The sequence below is a fragment of the Pinus tabuliformis genome, chromosome 9 (genome assembly GCF_031772625.1).
Source record: "Pinus tabuliformis cultivar Carrire ecotype Pingquan chromosome 9, CPIR1, whole genome shotgun sequence".
NCBI classification, from domain to species: domain Eukaryota; kingdom Viridiplantae; phylum Streptophyta; class Pinopsida; order Pinales; family Pinaceae; genus Pinus; species Pinus tabuliformis.
This window is the reverse complement of record NC_142307.1, coordinates 1,398,571,317-1,398,586,700: the sequence shown is the minus strand read 5'-3', so window position 1 is coordinate 1,398,586,700 and position 15,384 is coordinate 1,398,571,317.

The window sequence follows — 15,384 nt, the reverse complement described above, 5'->3', positions numbered from 1 at the left end:
TATCAATTGAGGGAGCCCCCTCTAGTTCAAGGGCTAGCTTGAACCTAAATATTGGTCTAGTTGGTTTATCGGAGTAGTTTTTGCAGCCAAGGACTACCTACGAGAAATAGGTACCACATTTGGCGTCATTTCCAGGACAAAGTAACGAAGATATATTTCACTGGAGAACGATAAAGTTTAGATATATTCATTGCTAGTGAACAAGGAGTAGGCATTTGATATTGGTTGCAATTCCTTCACCTGACGACTCCACTTTGTCTATATGGAAATTCCACTGGGTTACCGACTACCTTGGTTCTAGATGTTAGATGTTTTTATTGTTGTGCTTTTGCAAGGCTCAATGATGGTTCAATTCAGCATCATATTTTTCTTCATCTCAATTGTGATTAGAAAGCTAAGATTTCTACAAAGGATGCAAACTTTGGGATTCTTTTGTAAGTATTAATTCCTTATGGAGTTTATGTTTCATATTGTACATATTTTTCAGGTTTTCAGCTGCTAACAAAGTGATCTGCCATTAAATCCACTCCTCACTATGGTTACATTGGAAATAATATTATACCTAAAAGTGCAAATTTTTAGTTCAGTTAGGTGAAGGTTGTGTGGGATTGAATTAGTTACTTTCAAACTCAATGAGCAGTAGATTATTTAGTTTTGGTGTGCAGTATATGGGTTGATTTAAGTTTCAGTAAAGCATATTGTAGATGAGATTGCTACAATTACAATTTTCTTTCTAAAATAAATGAGACCTGAAACAAGGATATTGAAATAAGCAATAAGTTTGCAGTTTGCCAGATTTTGGAACAATGTACAATTTTCATATTTCAGCGTGGTTGCAATTCACAGTTACAAGTTTTAGTGTGCAGTTGTAGGATATTCAAATGACATGATTGATTCATGGGGATTGGTTATAATTTTACATGATTGCAGATGAATGGTTGATGGTTTTATGGTATGACTCCATGCCCAACACTTAAGGCAGCTGGTCTACTAGTTCTCTGTGTCCCACAAGGGGAGGCATCCCCAATTGGAGCTGATGTTGTAACTTTTTTTAGAACCTAAAAGTTACCATTTTTTTCAAATTTTCCAATTGTTCTGGGCCCAATTATTTAAACAATTACAAAGTTTTTGTTGGTAAATGATGTTATTTTAATAAAAGTTTTAATTTTAAATAATTATAAAATGTGTAAAAATATAATATATATATTTTATAAATTTTATTCATTTATTCATAACACTTTTTTTTTAAAATATAAGGTCGAAAACCTAATCTCTAAGTTTCTATGATATATATGTCATAACCAAACTCACAAGAGAACGTTAAGATGAAATTCAAGACAGTATAATAATCAACATGCCAAGCCAACAATCAAGAGTGAAATTTCAAGACCAGTTTTCTCAATGCAAGTTTCTTTTATGCATGGAGAGTTCCAATATTCATAATGCATCCAAAGGTGAATAAATGGTGTTGTGTAGTTATCCTGATCATTTCAAAAAAAGGCCATAAACTATCTTTTCAATTCTCCAAATAGTCAAGTTTTATGATACCAAGCATTATATAATGATAAGAATGTTATATGGAAAGTAGTCGCGAACCAAATATTCATGGAGATCACTCCTCTTTATATGCCATGAGTAAATCCCTTGCAATTTTCAACGAAGGGCGTTGGTCTGTGAAAATCAACAACATATATCTTATTTCGGACCCCTCAGCCTTTTTGACATTTAATAGAGTGGGGTCCGAAATAAGTCAGTTTCACAAAACCACCTATGATTACATGGCATCATTGGGTGAATTTCGGTACCCCCTGCAGCAAAAATATTTACCAACAGAGAACCCTCCCGAAATTAGCTTTTGGTTTTAATTTTTAGTTGGTGGAACTAAAATTGGATTCTTCGCAAAAATTAGCAATGTCGCAGGTTGTTGATGGCCGTTTTATTTGATATGGCATGGAGTTCAAACATTTTGTTATATGGTTTTGGCTTAGGTAAGGATGGCTCCTCCCACCCATATTAAACATGGTGTGGGCATTGTTATTAATGGTATTCTCAGCCATGGGGAAGCAGAAAAAGAAGGATGCTGAAATGTATGGGGATTGTAGTAAAATGAGGGTTTTTTTTGCCACTATTGTTTCTAATACTTATTATATATTTATTGGTTATGATGAGTCTCTTGCCTGTATCTATTCTCCATGTCTATCTTTCAGGTTGTTGCTTGAATATGTATTGTATGTCGGCCAGCACCACTCGCTTTCCATTTGGGGATGACAAGATTAGTTATGTTGGTAGCGATGGGGAGAATCAAACACTCAGTGTGGGATCTTATGGTTTGGAGATTAGGCTACCATTGGTAAATCAGACTGTTAAGGTGCTTGGAGTATATGTGAAAACGGAGATCTCAAAAAATCATGTGGAAATTTCATCAGTGTGAAAATTAGAAAACATATCAAATGAATTTCCATAATTGAGAACAAGAGAAGAAATAAGAAGAAAAAGCAATGCTTTAGGTAATGATGTGGATTGTCCAAGAACAAAGGGTTGTTGAGGATACACACAGAATGGAAAAGCAAGATGCAGTTGCACAAAGACTTGTTGCCACTATGCTTTAGTTCATAGCCATATCAGTGGGCATTCGTCAATATTCATTCATAACTCAGTTGTGACCTTTTGGGATGATTGCATGAGAGCGAAGGGTAATAAAGACTTGACATTTTGGGGAGATGCCACAAGAGGCATCCACTCGAAGGCATAGTTTACTTTCACAAACTTTCAGCATTGGATGGCGTGATAGAAGCAAGCTAATAGAAAGCCTTGATTTAGAGGCATTTTTGTCCCCAAAATAATATGGCTCAGGAACTAAACGAGAGACGTATTTCGATGAGCATCCAAAATCCCCATTAGCAGCGAATGTTTCAAGTCGGATCTCAAAAGATCATCCTTCAGAAACAAATGAACTAAATTTGTCCTCATAACTCAACAACATATTGCAAGGTATAAATTGGCAGGTGATCAAGTTATTCCATGGAGAAGAGATGGATTTTTTGTTTATCCTTGGGTTGTATCAGAACCAGAATCTTGCAGATGGACTTCTATTGTTTCTGGTAGTTCTCACAGTAATAACTATTATGGAGCAAATATACTAGGAAATGGAGCGATCAGGGGTACCTCTATTTTCCAAGGATATTTTACTTTTCAAAATGATGAAGCAGATGTTAATTTCATTTCAAGTGGAAAATCTAGTTTTACCAGCAATCCCTGATCTTTTGCCAACATGGACTACATACTTTGGCTTCAACCCCCTCGAATATTCAGATAAGAATGAAATTAGATATCTCAATCTAATGGTCTTTCCAAGAGTTGATCTATTACAAAATAAACTATGCAAGAAATTAACACCAAAGGATGAATTCATAGGAGAAAACTAATGTACACATAGATAGTTTGTCACCTGCAAAAAATATGTGCAACATCAGACTAAATTTGGAGTAAAAGAGAAAGTAATTTAAGATAATGTATTGTCTATCTCTGGTGGTGGAGTTATAAGTTGCAACAAAATTGTTGAAGATTGTTCTAGTAAGCCAACGAATACTGATAATATCGAGAATGATTCTGATCTTAAACTAGACAAGTGCTTCTAACCTTGTATTCTGGAGTCTTTGTCTAAATGGGCTATAACTTGTGGTATTTTAAAGATTATTCCATTATTAGTTTGTGGTCTATCTGGAAGTTAGATGCACTTTCAATTCTCTACAAGTTTGAAAGTCAGCACTTATTATGACATTTTGAAAGTCTTACACTTGCCACAACAAAATTGACAGAGATGGTTGCCATAGTAATAAGGAATATAGTTTTTTTATATAGAGGACACCTTGGAACTCCTTTTTGGTTGTTGAATTTTACAGGTTAATGTGTTTACATGATCACAAAGACTACCTTCAATGGGTGTAAGAAATTTCATCTACAAAGCTGGCAAATTGAAGGTCTTTGTTGCAAGCAAAAAAATTAAATAAGAGGTTTATGATGACTACATTTTGAAATCCATGACAAATGCATATTTCTCGGCCCTTTCAAATTCAAATGTTGAGATCAAATATTCAAAATGTAAAAATAAAAGAAATGAGAATTGGAAGGGTAAGAAGAGACAGATATTCATAAAAATGGAATTAGAATTTTCCAGATATTCATAAAAAGGGAGTTAGTTTCAAGGTTTCAAGGAACATACGTAAAAGCTTAAATTTTAGATGACAAATAAAATCATCTATTAAAAGGATTAGAACCAATATCTTCAGGCAATAAATTAGAAGTTCAAGGCACTTAGCAGCAAAAGATCAGTAGATTGGGGATCATTTTGCAGATTTCCAGCAGTCAGTGAACCAATTCCAGATTTCAATGCATAATACTCACAAACAATTCAAAGTTTCCAATAGATAAATTAGAGATATTATTTTATTTTTAATATATTTTTCAAGATTTTATTCCAGAAATATTGTAACAGATTAGGAGAGATTTATCCTATATATTGTTTCATTAGTAATGTAAAAGGGTTGGATTTCGATGCCAAACTTGTCATCTTTCTAAAAAAATTATTACAAAATTCTTATTCTGGCTCCAGTTCATGACAAAATTTGTGTTTCCTGTATGTTTTTATAGTGTTTTCATATCTTATTTCTACACTCATTCAAAGTAACATAGGATATTCCAGGTAAGAATAGATTGAGTTTCAATCTCTCTGAAAGCTACTGCAAAGTTATAATCATTTAAAGAGATTAGTTTATTGGATAGTTTGTCTAAGATAGATTCTCTACATTTTTTAATTATTGTCTTCTGTCATCTTTTGAATGCGTTCTGTTTGGCTGTAGAAATCTTCTACACGCATCCACTGTTTGGTTGATTAAGTATTCAATATGACTTCTTAATTATCATGAATCCTTTCATATTCCTCTATCAAATTCTGTAAAAGTCAAGTTATTCTATCAAAGTGGATGTTGACACTTTGACCAAGGACTCTGTAAGAGAGGGATTATGCATAAACAGAGATTGTGTAATCATCAACAACCACCCAAAATTAAATCACAGATCTGGCCATTGTACTCCATAGGTTGTTGTTTAGTGATAGTGAACATCATTAAACCAAGCCTCATAACAATTGAGCGAGACCCCTCTGGTTCAAGGGCCAACTTGAATCGAAAGATTGGTCGAGTTGGTTTCTCAGCATAGTTTTTGTATCCAAGGACTACCTACGAGAAACATGTACAACATTTGGCATCATTTCTAGGAGGAAGTAACGAAGATATCTTTCCACGGAAAATGATAAAGTTAGATTTATTCTTTGTTGGTGAACAAGGAGTATGCATTTGATATTGGTTGTAATTCCTTCACCTGACGGCTCCACTTTGTCTATATGGAAATTCCACTGGGTTACTGACTCCCCTGGTTCCAAATGTTAGATGTTTTTAATGCTGTGCTTGTGTAAGGCTCAATGATGGTTCAATTCAGCATCATATTTTTCTTCCTCTCAATTGTGATAAAAAACCTAATATGTTTATAGAGGATGCAAACTTTAGGATTCAATTGTAAGTATTAGTTCTTTAGGGAGTTTATGTTTCATATTGTACATATTTTTTAGGTTTTCAGCTGCTAGAAAGGTGGTATGCCAGTATATCTACTCCTCACTATGGTTACATTGGAAAGAATATTATACCTAACAGTGCAGATTTTCAGTTCAGTTAGGTAAAGGTTGTGTGGGATTGAATTAGTTACTTTCAGATTCAGTGAGTATATTATTCAGTTTTGGTGTGCAGTATATGGGTTGATTTAAGTTTCAGTAAATCATATTGTAGATGATATTTCTACAATTACAATTTTCTTTCTAAAATGAGACCTAAAACAAGGATATCGAAATAAGCAATAAGTTTGCAGTTTGCCAGATTTTGGAACAACGTACAATTTTTCAAATTTCGGTGTGGTTACAATTCACAATTACAGGTTTTAGTGTGCAGTTGCAGGATATTCAAAATACACGATTGATTCATGGGGATTGGTTATACTTTTGCATGATTATAGATGAATGGTTGATGGTTTTATGGTCATTAGGGAAATTTTGAGGTCTAAAATGGGCCTCCTAAGGAAAATGTACAAACAAAATAAACTTCATAAGGACCAATAGGATTCAATATGATGATGTCGACCATGGGAGATGATTCACCATATTTGGAGTAAACAAGTGAAAAGTTAAAAAAATAATAAAATAATAAAACTATTTTTTCAACTCGTATTTTCAACTTATCTCCCTAAGGTTTTACTCAAATTTCGAGTGGGAGTACTCTTTGGATGAAAATTTTGATTCCTCATCCAACGACTACCCATATTTCATACTTTCGATGGACCGTTCTACACAAAAAATGAGAAATACATGAAAAAATGTGATTGTAATTACGATTTTCATATATTTCTGATTTTTCATGTATTTCTCATTTTTCATAATTACAATCACATTTTTCATGTACCCATGTTGCATATTTTCATGAAAAAATGTGATAAAAAATATGAAACATGGGTACTCCTTGGATGAGGAATCAAATTTTGCATCCAACAAGTGTTTCTACTCAAAATTTGAGTAAACACATAGGGAGATAAGTTGAAAATACAAGTTAAAAAAATAGCCTTTTCTTTTTTCCCTCTAAATGTTTTGTGATGTAATCTAATCTTATTTATTATTTCCACTATTATTTTATAATTTCCTTAGGAGGCCCATTTTAGACCTCAAAATTACCCTAATGATGACTCCATGCCCAACACTTAAGGCAGTTGGTCTACTAGTTATCTGTGTCCCACAGGGGGAGGAAATCCATAGTTGGAGTCGATGTTGTAACATTTTTTTGCACCCTAGAAGTTACAATTTTTTTTTCATATTTTCTAGTTGTTCTTGGCCCAATTCTTTAAACAATTATAAAGTTTTTGTTGGTAAATCATGTTATTTTAATAAAAACTTTAATTTTAAATAAATGTAAAATCTATAGAAATATTATATATATTTTTATAAATTTTATAAATTTATTATTAAAACATTTTGTTAAAATAAAAGGTCAAAAGCCCAACCTCTAAGTTTCTATGATATATATGTCATAACCCAACTCACAAGATAATGCTAAGATGAAAGTCAAGACAATGAAATAAAAAACATGCCAAGCCAACAATAAAGAGTGAAATTTCAAGACCAAGTTTCTCAATGCAAGTTGCTTTTATGCATGAGAGTTCCAATATTCATAGCACATCCAAAGGCGGATAAATGGTATTGTGTGATTATGCTGTTCATTTAAAAAAATGGTCATAGCCTATCTTTTCAATTCTCCAAATAGTCAAATTTTATGCTACCAAACATTATATAATGATAAGAATGTTATATGGAAATTAGTTGCCAACAAAATATTCATGGAGATCGCTCCTCTTTATACGCCACGAGTAAATCCCTCGCAATTTTCAACGGAGGACATTGGTTGGTGAAAATCAATCACATATATCTTATTTCGAACCCTCATCCTTTTCGACTTTTAATAGAGGGGGGTCTGAAATAAGTCAGTTTCACAGAACCACCTATGATTACATGGCATCATTGGGTGAATTTTGGTACCCCCTGTAGCAAAACTATTTAATAGCAGAGACCCTTCCCGAAATCAGCTTATGGTTTTCATTTTTAGTTGATAGGACTAAAATTGGATTCCTCATAAAAATGAGCAATGTCGCAAGTTCATGATGGTCGTTTTATTTGATATGGCATGGATTTCAAACATTTTTTTATGTGATTTTGTCTCAGGTAAGGATGGATGCTCCCACCCATATTAAACGTGGTGTGGCCATTGTTATTAATGTGTTTTTCAGCCATGGAGAAGTAGAAAAAGAGAGCTAAGAAGCTCAAGGGATCATTGGTGAGGATGGTGAAATGTATGGGGACTGTAGTAGAATGAACGTTGTTTTTGCCACCATTGATTTTAATACTTGTTATATATTTTTGGGTTATGACGAGTCTGTTGCCTATATATTTTCTCCATGTCTATCTTTTGGTTTGTCGCTTGAATATGTATTGTATGTCAGCCAACACAACACGCTTTGCATTTTGGGGATGACAAGATTAGATATTTTGGTAGCAATGGGGAGAATCAAAGACTCAGTGTGGGATCGTATGGTTTGGAGATTATGCTGCCATTGGTAAATGGGACTATTAATGCGCTTGGAATGTATGTGAAAATGGAGATCTCAACTACCCATGTGGAGATTTCATTGGTGCAGAAAGTTGAAAACATATCAAATGAATTGGCCATAATCAAGAACAGGAGAAGCAACAAGAAGGAAATGCAATGCTTCAGGTAATGATGCAGATTCAACAGGAGCAAAGGGTTGTTGAGGATGCAAGAAGAATGGCAGAGAAGGATACAACTACACAAAGACATGTTTCCACGATGCTTCAATTCATAGCCATATCAATGGGAATTTGTCAATATTCATTCATAACTCACTCGTGACCTTTTGGAATGATTGCGTGAGAGTGAAGGGTAGTAAAGACTTGAAATTTTGGGGAGATTCCAAAAGAGGCACCCACTCAAAGGCATAGTTTACTTTCACAAAATTTCAACATTGGATGGTGTGATAGAAGCAAGCTGACAGAAAGCCTTGACTTAGAGGCATTGTTGTCCCCAAAATCGTATAGCTCAGGAACTAAAAAAGAGACATATTTCGATGAGCATCTAAAATCCCCATTGACAATGAATGTTTCAAATGGGATTTCAAAAGATCATCCTTCATAAATAGATGAATTAAATGTGTCCTCATAACTTGACAACAAATTTCCATATATAAATTGGGAGGTGATCAAGGTATTCCAAGGAGAAGAGATGGATTTTTTGTTTATCCTTGGGTTGTATCAAAACCAGAATCTCGCAGATGGACTTTTGTTGTTTCTAGCAATTCTCACAATAACAATTACTATGGAGAAAATATACTAAGAAATGGTGCGATCAGGGGTACATCCTTTTTCCAAGGATAGTTTACTTTTCAAAATGATGAAGCAGATGTTAGCATCACTTCAAGTGGAGAAGATAGTTTTACCAGCAATCCCTGATCTTTTGCTAACATGGACTACATCCTTTGGCTTCAACCCCCTAGAAGATTCAAATAAGCAAGAAATTAGAAATCTCAATCTAATGGTCTTTCCAGGAGCTTATCTGTTATAGAAGCAGCTATGCATGAAATTAATACCAAAGGATGATGTCATAGGAGCAAAGAATGTACACATAGACAGTTTGTCACCTACACAGAAGATATGCAACATTAGATTGAATTTGGATTAAAAGAGACGTAATTTCAGATAATGTATTGTCTATCTTTGTTGGTGGAGTTAACAAAATTGTTGAAGATTGTACTAGTAATCCACCACATATCGATAATATGGAGTGATTATGATATTAAACTGGGGAAGTGATCCTAACCTTGTATGTTGGAGTTTTTGTCTAAATGGGTTATAACTTGTAGCATCTTATGGATTATTCCATTATTGATCTATGGTCTTTCTAGTAGTGAGATGCATTTTCAGTTCACTGAGGGTTTGAAAGTCAGCACTTATTCTGACATTTCTAAAATTATTACACTTTCCATGGCAAAATTGCCAAAGATGGTTGCCACAGTAATAAGGAATACAATTTTTTAGAGAGGACATCTTGGAAATCCTGTATGGTTGTTGAATTTTACAGGTTAATGTGTTTACATGATCACAAAGACTACCATCAATGGGTGTAGGAAATGTCATCTACAAGGTTGGAAAATCGAAGGTTTTTGTTGCAAGTGAAACAATTAAAGAAGAGGGTTCTGATGACTGCATTTTAAAATCCATGACAAATGCAGATTTCTTAGCCTTTTCAAAGTCAAATGTTGATATCAAATATTCAAAATGTAAAATTACAATAAATGAGAATTGGAAGGGTAAGACGAGACAGATATTCATAAAAAGTGAATTAGATTTTTCTAGATATCAAAATGAGGGAGTTCGTTTCAAGGTTTCAAGGAACATATTTAAAAGCTTAAATTTTAGATGAAAAATAGCATCATCTATTAAAAATATCAAAACTAATATATTTAGGCAATAAATCAGAAGTTTAAGACACTTAGCAGCAAAATCTCATCAGATTGGGGATCATTTTGCATATTTCTAGCAGTGAGTGAGCCAATCCAGATTTCAATGCACGATACTTGAAAACATGTCAAAGTTTCCAACAGATAAATTAGATATATTATTTTATTTTTAATATATATTTTCAAGATTTTATTCCAGAAATTTTGTAACAGTTTAGGAGAGATTTATCCTATATATGGATTCATTTGTAATGTAAAATGGTTGGCTTTTGATGCCAAAACCTATCAGATTTCTAAAACTTTTATTACAGAATTCATAATTAAAGCCTTCTGGCTCCAGTTCATGATAGAATTTGTGTTTCCTGTATGTTTTTCTAGTGGTTTCATATCTTATTTATGCACACATTCAAAGTAACATAGGATATTCTGGGTAAGAATAGATTTAGTTTCAATCTCTCTAAAATTCCTTGCAAAGTTATAATAATTTAAAGAGATTAGTTTATTAGATAGTCTATCTGAGGTAGCTCCTCTACATCTTTTAATTGTTGTCTTGTGTCATCTCTTGAATGTGTTCTATTTGCATGTAGAAATATTCTACATGCATCCACTATCTGGTTAATTAAGTATTCAATATGACTGCTTAATTATCATGAATTCTTTCATATTCTTCTGTCAAATCTAGTAAAATTCAAGTTATTCTATCAAACTAGATGTTGACACTTTGATCAAGGACTCTGCAAGAGAGGGATTATTCATAAACAGAGATTGTGTAATCATCAACAACCACCCAAAATTAAATCATAGATTTGGCCATTGTACTCCATAGGCTATTGTCCAGTGATAGTGAATAATGTTAAACAAAGCCTCATAATAATTGAGGGATCCCCCTCTTATTCAAGGGCTAGCTTGAACCTAAAGATTGGTTGAGTTGGTTTCTCGATGTAGTTTTTACAGCCAAGGACTGCCTACGAGAAATGGTTACAAAATTTGGTACCATTTCCAAGATGAAGTAACAAAGATATCTTTCCCCGGAGAACGATAAAGTTTAGATCTATTCCTTGTTGGTGAACAAGGAGTAGGAATTTGATATTAGTTGCAATTCTATCACCTGACAGCTCCACTTTGTCTATATGGCAGTTCCACTAGGTTACCAACTCCCCTGGTTCCAAATGTTAGAATTTTTTAGTGTTGTGCTTGTGCAAGGCTCAATGATGGTTAAATTCAACATCATATTTTTCTTCCTTTGAAATCTAAGATGTCTACAGAGGATGTAGACTTTAGGATTCTGTATTAAGTATGAGTTCCTTATGGAGTTTATGTTTCATATTGTACATATTTTTCAAGTTTTCAACTGCTAGCAAAATGATCTTCCATTAAATCCACTCCTCACTATGGTTTTATTGGAAAGAGGATTATACCTAACAGTGTAGATTTTCAGTTCAGTTAGGTAAAGGTTGTGTGGGATTGAATTAGTTACTTTCAGATTTGATGAGTAATAGATTATTCCGTTTTGATGTGCAATATATGGGTTGATTTAAGTTTCAGTAAAGCATATTGTAGATGAGATTGCTACAATTACAATTTTATTTCTAAAATAAATGAGACCTGAAACAAGGATATCGAAATAAGTAATAAGTTTGCAGTTTTCCAGATTTTGGAATAATGTACTATTTTCAGATTTCAGCGCAATTGCAATTCACAGTTATTTTATTATTTCCACTATTATTTTATAATTTCCTTAGGAGGCAAATTTTAGACCTCAAAATTACCCTAATGATGTCTCCATGCCCAACACTTAAAGAAGCTTGTCTACTAGTTCTCTACATCCCACAGGGGGAGGCAATCCCCAGTTGGAGCTGAAGTTGTAATTTTAAACCCTAGAAGTTACAATTTTTTTTTTCAAAATTTCTAGTCGTTCCTGGCCCAATTCTTTAAACAATTACAAAGTTGTTGTTGGTAAATAATGTTATTTTAATAAAAGTTTTAATTTTAAATAAATGCAAAATCTATAGAAATAATATATATATATATATATATATATATATCTTATTCATTTATTATTAAAACTATTCGTTAAATATAAGGTCGAAAGCCCAATCTCTAAGTTTCTATGATATATATGTCATAACCAAACTCACAAGACAATGCTCAGATGAAATTCAAGACAATCCAGTAATCATCATGCCAAGCCAACGGTCAAGAGTGAAATTTCAAGACTAGTTCTCTCAATGCAAGTTGCTTTTATGTGTGGAGAGTGCCAATATTCATAGCACATCCAAAGGTGAATAAATGGTGTTGTGTGGTTATGTTGATCATTTAAGAAAAAGGTTGTAGAGTATCTTTTCAATTCTCCAAATAGTCAAATTTTATGCTACCAAGCATTATAAAATGATAAGAATGTTATATGTAAAGTAGTCACGAACCAAATATTCATGGAGATCACAACCCTTTATATGCCACGAGTAAATCCCTCGCGTTTTTCAACAGAGGACATTTGTCAGTGAAATCAACGACATATATCTTATTTTGAACCCCTTACGCTTTTCAAAATTTAATAGAGGAGGGGGATCTGAAATAATTCAGTTTCACAAAACCACCTATGGTTACATGGCATCATTGGGTGAATTTTGGTACCCCCTGCAGCAAAACTATTTACCAACATAGACCCCTCTCGAAATCAGCTTTTGGTTTTAATTTTTAGTCTATGGGAATAAATTTTAATTCTTCACAAAAATGAGCAATGTCGCAGGTTGTTGATGGTCATTCTGTTTGATATGGCATGGAGTTCAAACATTTTGTTATACGTTTTTGGCTCAAGTAGGGATGGCTCCTCCCACCCATATTAAACGTGGTGTGGGCATTGTTATTAATGGGATTTTCAACCATGGGGAAGCAAAAAAAGAGAGCTAAGAAGCTCGAGGGATCAGTGGTGAGGATGGTGAAATGTATGGGGACTTTAGTAGAACGAATGTTATTTTTTCCAACATTGTTTTTAATACTTGTTATATATTTTTGGGTTATGACAAGTCTGTTGTTTGTATCTATTCTCCATGTTTGTCTTTCGGGTCATCGCTTGAATATGTATTATATGTCGGCCACCACCACACGCTTTCCATTTTGGGATGAAAATATTAGTTCTGTTGGTAGCGATGGGGAGAATAAAAGACTCAATGTGGGATCTTATGGTTTAGAGATTAGGCAGCCATTAGTAAATGGGACTATTAATGCACTTAGAGTGTATGTGAAAATAGAGATTTCAACTACCCAGGTGGAGATTTCATCGGTGCAAAAATTAGAAAACATATCAAATGAATTGGCCATAATTTGGAATAGGAAAAGAAAAAGGAAGAAAAAACAATGCTTTAGGTAATGATGTAGATTGAACAGGAGTAGAGGGTTGCTGAGGATGCACGCAGAATGGCAGAGCAAGATGCAGTTGCACAAAGACATGTTGCCACTATGCTTCAGTTCATAGCCATATCAATGGGAGTTCGTCAATATTCATTCAGAACTCAGTTGTGACCTTTCGGAATGATTGCATGAGACTGAAGGGTAATAAAGACTTGACATTTTGGGGAGACTCCACAAGGGGCATCCACTCGAAGGCATAATTTACTTTCACAAACTTTTAGCATTGGATGGCATGATAGAAGCAAGATGACAGAAGCCTTGATTTAGAGGCATTATTGTCCCTAAAATCATATAGCTCAGGAACTAAACAAGAGACACATTTTGATGAGCATCCAAAATCCCCATTGGTAATGAATATTTCAAATGGGATTTCAAAAGATCATCCTTCAAAAACAGATGAACTAAATGTGTCCTCATAACTCAACAATGGATTGCCAGATATAAATTGGCATGTGATCAAGGTATTCCATGGAGAAGAGATGGATTTTCTGTTAATCATTGGGTTGTATCAGAACCATAATCTCACAGATGGAATTCTGTTGTTTCCGGAAGTTGTCACAATAGCAATTACTATGGAGAAAATAGACTAGGAAATGGTACGATCAAGGGTACCTCTGTTTTCCAAGGATATTTTACTTTTCAAAATGATTAAGCAGATGTTAGCATCACTTCAAGTTGAAAAGCTAGTTTTACCAGAAATCCCTGATATTTTTCCAACATGGACTACAACCTTTAGCTTCAACCCCCTAGAAGATTGAGATAAGCAGGAAATTAGAAATCTCAATCTAATGGTCATCCCCAGAACTGATTTGTTACAGAAGCAATTATGCAAGAAAGAAATAGAAAAGGATGAAGTCACAGGAGCGAAATAATGTACACATAGATAGTCTGTCACCTACACAGAAGTTATGCAACATCAGACTGAATTTGGAGTATAAGATAAAGTAATTTTAGATAATGTATTGTATATCTCTGGTGGCGGAGTTATAAGTTGCAATGAAATTGTTGAATATTGGGCCAGTAAGATATCACATATTGATAATATGGAGAGTGATTCTAATATTAAAATGGGCAAGCGCTCCTAACCTTGTATGCTTGGAGTCTTTGTCTAAATGGGTTATATCTTGTGGCATCTTATGGATTATTCCATTATTGATCTGTGGTCTATCTGGTAGTGAGATGCATTTTCAGTTCACTGAAGGTTTGAAAGTCAGCACTTGTTCTAACATTTATGAAAATATTACACTTGCCACAATAAAATTCGCAGATATGGTTGCCACAGTAACAAGGAATACAATTTTGTTTAGAAAGGACACCTTGGTACTCATTTTCGGTTGTTGAATTTTATAGGTTAATGTGTTTACATGATCACAAAGATTACCATCAATGGGTGTAAGAAATTTCATCTACAATGTTGGCAAATCGAATGTTTTTGTTGCAAGTGAAACAATTAAAGAAGAGGGTTCTAATGACTACATTTTGAAATCTACGAAAAATGCAGATTTCTAAGCCCTTTTTTTTTTTTGTGTAAGTCAGATTTTTGTATTAAAAGGAAAATATGATACAAAACAGCTGCGGCTGTAGCCAACGGGCCGCAGAACAACAGGCCAAGCGTCCCAAGACTAAAAAGAAAGGACAGCACACCACACAGGGCGGCATAGAACCAAAGGACCTGAGAAAAGAGACTGGTAAACAAGAAGGATCTGTTACAGATCCCTGCAGACCAAATGGCCCACCGGAAAGGATAGAAAATCCACCTCGGCTGCCAAGAGAAGAGAGGACGAGAACAGAGCTGAACTGAAAGAAACTAAAAGAAGAGGGAACAAGATCATAACCAAAGATTTCACACAT